This window comes from Lissotriton helveticus, chromosome 12 (assembly GCF_964261635.1).
Source record: "Lissotriton helveticus chromosome 12, aLisHel1.1, whole genome shotgun sequence".
Classification (NCBI taxonomy): Eukaryota; Metazoa; Chordata; class Amphibia; order Caudata; family Salamandridae; genus Lissotriton; species Lissotriton helveticus.
In genome coordinates this window covers 712,537,658-712,551,087 of record NC_136073.1, presented here as the reverse complement: position 1 = coordinate 712,551,087, position 13,430 = coordinate 712,537,658, and positions in this window count along the sequence as shown.

Here is a 13,430-nt window from a genome sequence, read left to right as displayed (position 1 = left end):
TATCTCTTTTGTCAAAAATCACCTGTTTTTGCTTGAACATTAAATGCCTCCAAATGGTATTTAATTCAATTCCCGGGCCCCTGGAAGCATGAAAATCACTTTCAACATGCTAATTTTAGCTCTTAAACTGATGATCTACCTACAAATGTGAACTGACGTTCAAAAATAAAACATTTGAAAACTGACCATTTTTCACCTTTCTGAAGCATGACGTAATGGGGGGTGTTATTTCTTTTGTAAAAATCACCTGTTTTTGTTTGAACATTAAATGCCTCCAAATGGTATTTAATTCACTTCCCGGGCCCCTGGAAGGATGAAAATCACTTTAAACATGCTAATTTTAGCTCTAAAACTGATGATCTACCTGCAAATGTGAACTGACGTTGAAAAATAAAACATTTGAAAACGGACCTTTTTTCACATTTCTGAAGCATGACGTAATGGGGGGGTGTTATCTCTTTTGTAAAAAATCACCTGTTTTTGCTTGAACATTAAATGCCTCCGAATGGTATTTAATTCACTTCCCGGGCCCCTGGAACCATGAAAATCACTTTAAACATGCTAATTTAGTTCTTACACTGATGATCTACCTACAAATGTGAACTGACGTTCAAAAATAAAACATTTGAAAACTGACAATTTTTCACCTTTCTGAAGCATGACGTAATGGGGGGGTGTTATCTCTTTTGTCAAAAATCACCTGTTTTTGCTTGAACATTAAATGCCTCCAAATTGTATTTAATTCACTTCCCAGACCCCTGGAAGTATGAAAATCACTTTAAACATGCAAATTTTAGCTCTAAAACTGATGATCTACCTACAAATGTGAACTGGCGTTCAAAAATAAAACATTTGAAAACTGACCTTTTTTCACCTTTCTGAAGCATGACGTAATGGGGGGGTGTTATCTCTTTTGTCAAAAATCACCTGTTTTTGCTTGAACATTAAATGCCTCCAAATGGTATTTAATTCACTTCCCGGGCCCCTGGAAGCATGAAAATCACTTTAAACATGCTAATTTTAGCTCTAAAACTGATGATCTACCTACAAATGTGAACTGACGTTGAAAAATAAAACATTTGAAAACGGACCTTTTTTCAAATTTCTGAAGCATGACGTAATGGGGGGTGTTATCTCTTTTGTCAAAAATCACCTGTTTTTGCTTGAACATTAAATGCCTCCGAATGGTATTTAATTCACTTCCCGGGCCCCTGGAAGCATGAAAATCACTTTAAACATGCAAATTTTAGCTCTAAAACTGATGATCTACCTACAAATGTGAACTGACGTTCAAAAATAAAACATTTGAAAACGGACCATTTTTCACCTTTCTGAAGCATGACGTAATGGGGGGTGTTATCTCTTTTGTCAAAAATCACCTGTTTTTGCTTGAACATTAAATGCCTCCAAATGGTATTTAATTCACTTCACGGGCCCCTGGAAGCATGAAAATCACTTTAAACATGCTAATTTTAGCTCTTAAACTGATGATCTACCTTCAAATGTGAACTGACGTTCAAAAATAAAACATTTGAAAACTGACCATTTTTCACCTTTCTGAAGCATGACGTAATGGGGGGTGTTATCTCTTTTGTCAAAAATCACCTGTTTTTGCTTGAACATTAAATGCCTCCAAATGGTATTTAATTCAATTCCCGGGCCCCTGGAAGCATGAAAATCACTTTCAACATGCTAATTTTAGCTCTTAAACTGATGATCTACCTACAAATGTGAACTGACGTTCAAAAATAAAACATTTGAAAACTGACCATTTTTCACCTTTCTGAAGCATGACGTAATGGGGGGTGTTATTTCTTTTGTAAAAATCACCTGTTTTTGTTTGAACATTAAATGCCTCCAAATGGTATTTAATTCACTTCCCGGGCCCCTGGAAGGATGAAAATCACTTTAAACATGCTAATTTTAGCTCTAAAACTGATGATCTACCTGCAAATGTGAACTGACGTTGAAAAATAAAACATTTGAAAACGGACCTTTTTTCACATTTCTGAAGCATGACGTAATGGGGGGGTGTTATCTCTTTTGTAAAAAATCACCTGTTTTTGCTTGAACATTAAATGCCTCCGAATGGTATTTAATTCACTTCCCGGGCCCCTGGAACCATGAAAATCACTTTAAACATGCAAATTTTAGCTCTCAAACTGATGATCTACCTACAAATGTGAACTGACGTTCAAAAATAAAACATTTGAAAACGGACCATTTTTCACCTTTCTGAAGCATGACGTAATGGGGGGGTGTTATCTCTTTTGTCAAAAATCACCTGTTTTTGCTTGAACATTAAATGCCTCCAAATGGTATTTAATTCACTTCCCGGGCCCCTGGAAGCATGAAAATCACTTTAAACATGCTAATTTTAGCTCTAAAACTGATGATCTACCTACAAATGTGAACTGACGTTGAAAAATAAAACATTTGAAAACGGACCTTTTTTCACATTTCTGAAGCATGACGTAATGGGGGGGGTGTTATCTCGTTTGTCAAAAATCACCTGTTTTTGCTAGAACATTAAATGCCTCCAAATGGTATTTAATTCATTTCCCGGGCCCCTGGAAGCATGAAAATCACTTTAAACATGCTAATTTTAGCTCTTAAACTGATGATCTACCTACAAATGTGAACTGACGTTCAAAAATAAGAAATTTGAAAACTGACCATTTGTCACCTTTCTGAAGCATGACGTAATGGGGGGTGTTATTTCTTTTGTCAAAAATCACCTGTTTTTGTTTGAACATTAAATGCCTCCAAATGGTATTTAATTCACTTCCCGGGCCCCTGGAAGGATGAATATCACTTTAAACATGCTAATTTTAGCTTTAAAACTGATGATCTACCTACAAATGTGAACTGACGTTGAAAAATAAAACATTTGAAAACGGACCTTTTTTCACATTTCTGAAGCATGACGTAATGGGGGGTGTTATCTCTTTTGTCAAAAATCACCTGTTTTTGCTTGAACATTAAATGCCTCCGAATGGTATTTAATTCACTTCCCGGGCCCCTGGAACCATGAAAATCACTTTAAACATGCAAATTTTAGCTCTCAAACTGATGATCTACCTACAAATGTGAACTGACGTTCAAAAATAAAACATTTGAAAACGGACCATTTTTCACCTTTCTGAAGCATGACGTAATGGGGGGGTGTTATCTCTTTTGTCAAAAATCACCTGTTTTTGCTTGAACATTAAATGCCTCCAAATGGTATTTAATTCACTTCCCGGGCCCCTGGAAGCATGAAAATCACTTCAAACATGCTAATTTTAGCTCTAAAACTGATGATCTACCTACAAATGTGAACTGATGTTCAAAAATAAAACATTTGAAAACGGACCATTTTTCACCTTTCTTAAGCATGACGTAATGGGGGGGTGTTATCTCTTTTGTCAAAAATCACCTGTTTTTGCTTGAACATTAAATGCCTCCAAATGGTATTTAATTCACTTCCCGGGCCCCTGGAAGCATGAAAATCACTTTCAACATGCAAAATTTAGCTCTAAAACTGACGATCTACCTACAAATGTGAACTGACGTTCAAAAATAAAACATTTGAAAACGGACCATTTTTCACCTTTCTGAAGCATGACGTAATGGGGGGGTGTTATCTCTTTTGTCAAAAATCACCTGTTTTTGCTTGAACATTAAATGCCTCCAATTGGTATTTAATTCACTTCCCGGGCCCCTGGAAGCATGAAAATCACTTTCAACATGCAAATTTTAGCTCTAAAACTGACGATCTACCTACAAATGTGAACTGACGTTCAAAAATAAAACATTTGAAAACGGACCATTCTTCACCTTTCTGAAGCATGACGTAATGGGGGGGTGTTATCATTTTGGCAAAAATCACCTGTTTTTGCTTGAACATTAAATGCCTCCAAATGGTATTTAATTTACTTCCCAGACCCCTGGAAGTATGAAAATCACTTTAAACATGCAAATTTTAGCTCTAAAACTGATGATCTACCTACAAATGTGAACTGACGTTCAAAAATAAAACATTTGAAAACGGACCATTTTTCACCTTTCTGAAGCATGACGTAATGGGGGGGTGTTATCTCTTTTGTCAAAAATCACCTGTTTTTGCTTGAACATTAAATGCCTCCAAATGGTATTTAATTCACTTCCCGGGCCCCTGGAAGCATGAAAATCACTTTAAACATGCTAATTTTAGCTCTTAAACTGATGATCTACCTACAAATGTGAACTGACGTTCAAAAATAAAACATTTGAAAACTGACCATTTTTCACCTTTCTGAAGCATGACGTAATGGGGGGGTGTTATCTCTTTTGTCAAAAATCACCTGTTTTTGCTTGAACATTAAATGCCTCCAAATGGTATTTAATTCAATTCCCGGGCCCCTGGAAGCATGAAATTCACTTTCAACATGCAAATTTTAGCTCTAAAACTGACGATCTACCTACATATGTGAACTGACGTTCAAAAATAAAACATTTGAAAACGGACCATTCTTCACCTTTCTGAAGCATGACGTAATGGGGGGTGTTATCTCTTTTGTCAAAAATCACCTGTTTTTGCTTGAACATTAAATGCCTCCAAATGGTATTTAATTCACTTCCCGGGCCCCTGGAAGGATGAAAATCACTTTAAACATGCTAATTTTAGCTCTAAAACTGATGATCTACCTACAAATGTGAACTGACGTTCAAAAATAAAACATTTGAAAACGGACCTTTTCTCACATTTCTGAAGCATGACGTAATGGGGGGGTGTTATCTCGTTTGTCAAAAATCACCTGTTTTTGCTAGAACATTAAATGCCTCCAAATGGTATTTAATTAATTTCCCGGGCCCCTGGAAGCATGAAAATCACTTTAAACATGCTAATTTTAGCTCTAAAACTGATGATCTACCTACATATGTGAACTGACGTTGAAAAATAAAACATTTGAAAACGGACCTTTTTTCACATTTCTGAAGCATGACGTAATGGGGGGGTGTTATCTCTTTTGTCAAAAATCACCTGTTTTTGCTTGAACATTAAATGCCTCCAAATGGTATTTAATTCACTTCCCGGGCCCCTGGAAGCATGAAAATCACTTTAAACATGCTAATTTTAGCTCTAAAACTGATGATCTACTTACAAATGCGAACTGACGTTGAAAAATAAAACATTTGAAAACGGACCTTTTTTCACATTTCTGAAGCATGACGTAATGGGGGGGTGTTATCTCGTTTGTCAAAAATCACCTGTTTTTGCTTGAACATTAAATGCCTCCAAATGGTATTTAATTCACTTCCCGGGCCCCTGGAAGGATGAAAATCACTTTAAACATGCTAATTTTAGCTCTAAAACTGATGATCTACCTACAAATGTGAACTGACGTTGAAAAATAAAACATTTGAAAACGGACCTTTTTTCACATTTCTGAAGCATGACGTAATGGGGGGGTGTTATCTCTTTTGTCAAAAATCACCTGTTTTTGCTTGAACATTAAATGCCTCCGAATGGTATTTAATTCACTTCCCGGGCCCCTGGAAGCCTGAAAATCACTTTAAACATGCAAATTTTAGCTCTAAAACTGATGATCTACCTACAAATGTGAACTGACGTTGAAAAATAAAACATTTGAAAACGGACCATTTTTCACCTTTCTGAAGCATGACGTAATGGGGGGGTGTTATCTCTTTTGTCAAAAATCACCTGTTTTTGCTTGAACATTAAATGCCTCCAAATGGTATTTAATTCACTTACCGGGCCCCTGGAAGCATGAAAATCACTTTAAACATGCTAATTTTAGCTCTTAAACTGATGATCTACCTACAAATGTGAACTGACGTTCAAAAATAAAACATTTGAAAACTGACAATTTTTCACCTTTCTGAAGCATGACGTAATGGGGGGGTGTTATCTCTTTTGTCAAAAATCACCTGTTTTTGCTTGAACATTAAATGCCTCCAATTGGTATTTAATTCACTTCCCGGGCCCCTGGAAGCATGAAAATCACTTTCAACATGCAAATTTTACCTCTAAAACTGACGATCTACCTACAAATGTGAACTGACGTTCAAAAATAAAACATTTGGAAACGGACCATTCTTCACCTTTCTGAAGCATGACGTAATGGGGGGGTGTTATCTCTTTTGTCAAAAATCACCTGTTTTTGCTTGAACATTAAATGCCTCCAAATGGTATTTAATTCACTTCCCAGACCCCTGGAAGTATGAAAATCACTTTAAACATGCAAATTTTAGCTCTAAAACTGATGATCTACCTACAAATGTGAACTGACGTTCAAAAATAAAACATTTGAAAACGGACCATTTTTCACCTTTCTGAAGCATGACGTAATGGGGGGGTGTTATCTCTTTTGTCAAAAATCACCTGTTTTTGCTTGAACATTAAATGCCTCCAAATGGTATTTAATTCACTTCCCGGGCCCCTGGAAGCATGAAAATCACTTTAAACATGCTAATTTTAGCTCTAAAACTGATGATCTACCTACAAATGTGAACGGACGTTGAAAAATAAAACATTTGAAAACGGACCTTTTTTCAAATTTCTGAAGCATGACGTAATGGGGTGTGTTATCTCTTTTGTCAAAAATCACCTGTTTTTGCTTGAACATTAAATGCCTCCGAATGGTATTTAATTCACTTCCCGGGCCCCTGGAAGCATGAAAATCACTTTAAACATGCAAATTTTAGCTCTAAAACTGATGATCTACCTACAAATGTGAACTGACGTTCAAAAATAAAACATTTGAAAACGGACCATTTTTCACCTTTCTGAAGCATGACGTAATGGGGGGGTGTTATCTCTTTTGTCAAAAATCACCTGTTTTTGCTTGAACATTAAATGCCTCCAAATGGTATTTAATTCACTTCCTGGGCCCCTGGAAGCATGAAAATCACTTTAAACATGCTAATTTTAGCTCTTAAACTGATGATCTACCTTCAAATGTGAACTGACGTTCAAAAATAAAACATTTGAAAACTGACCATTTTTCACCTTTCTGAAGCATGACGTAATGGGGGGTGTTATCTCTTTTGTCAAAAATCACCTGTTTTTGCTTGAACATTAAATGCCTCCAAATGGTATTTAATTCAATTCCCGGGCCCCTGGAAGCATGAAAATCACTTTCAACATGCAAATTTTAGCTCTAAAACTGACGATCTACCTACAAATGTGAACTGACGTTCAAAAATAAAACATTTGAAAACGGACCATTCTTCACCTTTCTGAAGCATGACGTAATGGGGGGTGTTATCTCTTTTGTCAAAAATCACCTGTTTTTGCTTGAACATTAAATGCCTCCAAATGGTATTTAATTCACTTCCCGGGCCCCTGGAAGCATGAAAATCACTTTAAACATGCTAATTTTAGCTCTTAAACTGATGATCTACCTACAAATGTGAACTGACGTTCAAAAATAAAACATTTGAAAACTGACCATTTTTCACCTTTCTGAAGCATGACGTAATGGGGGGGTGTTATCTCTTTTGTCAAAAATCACCTGTTTTTGCTTGAACATTAAATGCCTCCAAATGGTATTTAATTCACTTCCCGGGCCCCTGGAAGCATGAAAATCACTTTAAACATGCTAATTTTAGCTCTTAAACTGATGATCTACCTTCAAATGTGAACTGACGTTCAAAAATAAAACATTTGAAAACTGACCATTTTTCACCTTTCTGAAGCATGACGTAATGGGGGGTGTTATCTCTTTTGTCAAAAATCACCTGTTTTTGCTTGAACATTAAATGCCTCCAAATGGTATTTAATTCAATTCCCGGGCCCCTGGAAGCATGAAAATCACTTTCAACATGCAAATTTTAGCTCTAAAACTGACGATCTACCTACAAATGTGAACTGACGTTCAAAAATAAAACATTTGAAAACAGACCATTCTTCACCTTTCTGAAGCATGACGTAATGGGGGGTGTTATCTCTTTTGTCAAAAATCACCTGTTTTTGCTTGAACATTAAATGCTTCCAAATGGTATTTAATTCACTTCCCGGGCCCCTGGAAGCATGAAAATCACTTTAAACATGCTAATTTTAGCTCTTAAACTGATGATCTACCTACAAATGTGAACTGACGTTCAAAAATAAAACATTTGAAAACTGACCATTTTTCACCTTTCTGAAGCATGACGTAATGGGGGTGTTATTTCTTTTGTAAAAATCACCTGTTTTTGTTTGAACATTAAATGCCTCCAAATGGTATTTAATTCACTTCCCGGGCCCCTGGAAGGATGAAAATCACTTTAAACATGCTAATTTTAGCTCTAAAACTGATGATCTACCTGCAAATGTGAACTGACGTTGAAAAATAAAACATTTGAAAACGTACCTTTTTTCACATTTCTGAAGCATGACGTAATGGGGGGGTGTTATCTCTTTTGTAAAAAATCACCTGTTTTTGCTTGAACATTAAATGCCTCCGAATGGTATTTAATTCACTTCCCGGGCCCCTGGAACCATGAAAATCACTTTAAACATGCAAATTTTAGCTCTCAAACTGATGATCTACCTACAAATGTGAACTGACGTTCAAAAATAAAACATTTGAAAACGGACCATTTTTCACCTTTCTGAAGCATGACGTAATGGGGGGGTGTTATCTCTTTTGTCAAAAATCACCTGTTTTTGCTTGAACATTAAATGCCTCCAAATGGTATTTAATTCACTTCCCGGGCCCCTGGAAGGATGAAAATCACTTTAAACATGCTAATTTTAGCTCTAAAACTGATGATCTACCTGCAAATGTGAACTGACGTTGAAAAATAAAACATTTGAAAACGGACCTTTTTTCACATTTCTGAAGCATGACGTAATGGGGGGGTGTTATCTCTTTTGTAAAAAATCACCTGTTTTTGCTTGAACATTAAATGCCTCCGAATGGTATTTAATTCACTTCCCGGGCCCCTGGAACCATGAAAATCACTTTAAACATGCAAATTTTAGCTCTCAAACTGATGATCTACCTACAAATGTGAACTGACGTTCAAAAATAAAACATTTGAAAACGGACCATTTTTCACCTTTCTGAAGCATGACGTAATGGGGGGGTGTTATCTCTTTTGTCAAAAATCACCTGTTTTTGCTTGAACATTAAATGCCTCCAAATGGTATTTAATTCACTTCCCGGGCCCCTGGAAGCATGAAAATCACTTTAAACATGCTAATTTTAGCTCTAAAACTGATGATCTACCTACAAATGTGAACTGACGTTGAAAAATAAAACATTTGAAAACGGACCTTTTTCACATTTCTGAAGCATGACGTAATGGGGGGGTGTTATCTCGTTTGTCAAAAATCACCTGTTTTTGCTAGAACATTAAATGCCTCCAAATGGTATTTAATTCATTTCCCGGGCCCCTGGAAGCATGAAAATCACTTTAAACATGCTAATTTTAGCTCTTAAACTGATGATCTACCTACAAATGTGAACTGACGTTCAAAAATAAGACATTTGAAAACTGACCATTTTTCACCTTTCTGAAGCATGACGTAATGGGGGGTGTTATTTCTTTTGTCAAAAATCACCTGTTTTTGTTTGAACAATAAATGCCTCCAAATGGTATTTAATTCACTTCCCGGGCCCCTGGAAGGATGAAAATCACTTTAAACATGCTAATTTTAGCTCTAAAACTGATGATCTACCTACAAATGTGAACTGACGTTGAAAAATAAAACATTTGAAAACGGACCTTTTTTCACATTTCTGAAGCATGACGTAATGGGGGGTGTTATCTCTTTTGTCAAAAATCACCTGTTTTTGCTTGAACATTAAATGCCTCCGAATGGTATTTAATTCACTTCCCGGGCCCCTGGAACCATGAAAATCACTTTAAACATGCAAATTTTAGCTCTCAAACTGATGATCTACCTACAAATGTGAACTGACGTTCAAAAATAAAACATTTGAAAACGGACCATTTTTCACCTTTCTGAAGCATGACGTAATGGGGGGGTGTTATCTCTTTTGTCAAAAATCACCTGTTTTTGCTTGAACATTAAATGCCTCCAAATGGTATTTAATTCACTTCCCGGGCCCCTGGAAGCATGAAAATCACTTTAAACATGCTAATTTTAGCTCTAAAACTGATGATCTACCTACAAATGTGAACTGACGTTCAAAAATAAAACATTTGAAAACGGACCATTTTTCACCTTTCTTAAGCATGACGTAATGGGGGGGGTGTTATCTCTTTTGTCAAAAATCACCTGTTTTTGCTTGAACATTAAATGCCTCCAAATGGTATTTAATTCACTTCCCGGGCCCCTGGAAGCATGAAAATCACTTTCAACATGCAAAATTTAGCTCTAAAACTGACGATCTACCTACAAATGTGAACTGACGTTCAAAAATAAAACATTTGAAAACGTACCATTTTTCACCTTTCTGAAGCATGACATAATGGGGGGGTGTTATCTCTTTTGTCAAAAATCACCTGTTTTTGCTTGAACATTAAATGCCTCCAATTGGTATTTAATTCACTTCCCGGGCCCCTGGAAGCATGAAAATCACTTTCAACATGCAAATTTTAGCTCTAAAACTGACGATCTACCTACAAATGTGAACTGACGTTCAAAAATAAAACATTTGAAAACGGACCATTCTTCACCTTTCTGAAGCATGACGTAATGGGGGGGTGTTATCTCTTTTGTCAAAAATCACCTGTTTTTGCTTGAACATTAAATGCCTCCAAATGGTATTTCATTCACTTCCCAGACCCCTGGAAGTATGGAAATCACTTTAAACATGCAAATTTTAGCTCTAAAACTGATGATCTACCTACAAATGTGAACTGACGTTCAAAAATAAAACATTTGAAAACGGACCATTTTTCACCTTTCTGAAGCATGACGTAATGGGGGGGTGTTATCTCTTTTGTCAAAAATCACCTGTTTTTGCTTGAACATTAAATGCCTCCAAATGGTATTTAATTCACTTCCCGGGCCCCTGGAAGCATGAAAATCACTTTAAACATGCTAATTTTAGCTCTAAAACTGATGATCTACCTACAAATGTGAACTGACGTTGAAAAATAAAACATTTGAAAACTGACCTTTTTTCACATTTCTGAAGCATGACGTAATGGGGGGGTGTTATCTCTTTTGTCAAAAATCACCTGTTTTTGCTTGAACATTAAATGCCTCCGAATGGTATTTAATTCACTTCCCGGGCCCCTGGAAGCATGAAAATCACTTTAAACATGCAAATTTTAGCTCTAAAACTGATGATCTACCTACAAATGTGAACTGACGTTCAAAAATAAAACATTTGAAAACGGACCATTTTTCACCTTTCTGAAGCATGACGTAATGGGGGGGTGTTATCTCTTTTGTCAAAAATCACCTGTTTTTGCTTGAACATTAAATGCCTCCAAATGGTATTTAATTCACTTCCCGGGCCCCTGGAAGCATGAAAATCACTTTAAACATGCTAATTTTAGCTCTGAAACTGATGATCTACCTACAAATGTGAACTGACGTTCAAAAATAAAACATTTGAAAACTGACCATTTTTCACCTTTCTGAAGCATGACGTAATGGGGGGGTGTTATCTCTTTTGTCAAAAATCACCTGTTTTTGCTTGAACATTAAATGCCTCCAAATGCTATTTAATTCAATTCCCGGGCCCCTGGAAGCATGAAAATCACTTTCAACATGCAAATTTTAGCTCTAAAACTGACGATCTACCTACAAATGTGAACTGACGTTCAAAAATAAAACATTTGAAAACGGACCATTCTTCACCTTTCTGAAGCATGACGTAATGGGGGGTGTTATCTCTTTTGTCAAAAATCACCTGTTTTTGCTTGAACATTAAATGCCTCCAAATGGTATTTAATTCACTTCCCGGGCCCCTGGAAGGATGAAAATCACTTTAAACATGCTAATTTTAGCTCTAAAACTGATGATCTACCTACAAATGTGAACTGACGTTCAAAAATAAAACATTTGAAAACGGACCTTTTCTCACATTTCTGAAGCATGACGTAATGGGGGGGTGTTATCTCGTTTGTCAAAAATCACCTGTTTTTGCTAGAACATTAAATGCCTCCAAATGGTATTTAATTCATTTCCCGGGCCCCTGGAAGCATGAAAATCACTTTAAACATGCTAATTTTAGCTCTAAAACTGATGATCTACCTACAAATGTGAACTGACGTTGAAAAATAAAACATTTGAAAACGGACCTTTTTTCACATTTCTGAAGCATGACGTAATGGGGGGGTGTTATCTCTTTTGTCAAAAATCACCTGTTTTTGCTTGAACATTAAATGCCTCCGAATGGTATTTAATTCACTTCCCGGGCCCCTGGAACCATGAAAATCACTTTAAACATGCAAATTTTAGCTCTCAAACTGATGATCTACCTACAAATGTGAACTGACGTTCAAAAATAAAACATTTGAAAACGGACCATTTTTCACCTTTCTGAAGCAAGACGTAATGGGGGGGGGTGTTATCTCTTTTGTCAAAAATCACCTGTTTTTGCTTGAACATTAAATGCCTCCAAATGGTATTTAATTCACTTCCCGGGCCCCTGGAAGGATGAAAATCACTTTAAACATGCTAATTTTAGCTCTAAAACTGATGATCTACCTACAAATGTGAACTGACGTTCAAAAATAAAACATTTGAAAACTGACCATTTTTCACCTTTCTGAAGCATGACGTAATGGGGGGTGTTATTTCTTTTGTCAAAAATCACCTGTTTTTGCTTGAACATTAAATGCCTCCAAATGGTATTTAATTCACTTCCCGGGCCCCTGGAAGCATAAAAATCACTTTCAACATGCAAAATTTAGCTCTAAAACTGACGATCTACCTACAAATGTGAACTGACGTTCAAAAATAAAACATTTGAAAACGGACCATTTTTCACCTTTCTGAAGCATGACGTAATGGGGGGGTGTTATCTCTTTTGTCAAAAATCACCTGTTTTTGCTTGAACATTAAATGCCTCCAATTGGTATTTAATTCACTTCCCGGGCCCCTGGAAGCATGAAAATCACTTTCAACATGCAAATTTTAGCTCTAAAACTGACGATCTACCTACAAATGTGAACTGACGTTCAAAAATAAAACATTTGAAAACGGACCATTCTTCACATTTCTGAAGCATGACGTAATGGGGGGGTGTTATCTCGTTTGTCAAAAATCACCTGTTTTTGCTTGAACATTAAATGCCTCCAAATGGTATTTAATTCACTTCCCGGGCCCCTGGAAGCATGAAAATCACTTTAAACATGCTAATTTTAGCTCTTAAACTGATGATCTACCTACAAATGTGAACTGACGTTCAAAAATAAAACATTTGAAAATGGACCATTTGTCACCTTTCTGAAGCATGACGTAATGGGGGGTGTTATTTCTTTTGTCAAAAATAACCTGTTTTTGTTTGAACATTAAATGCCTCCAAATGGTA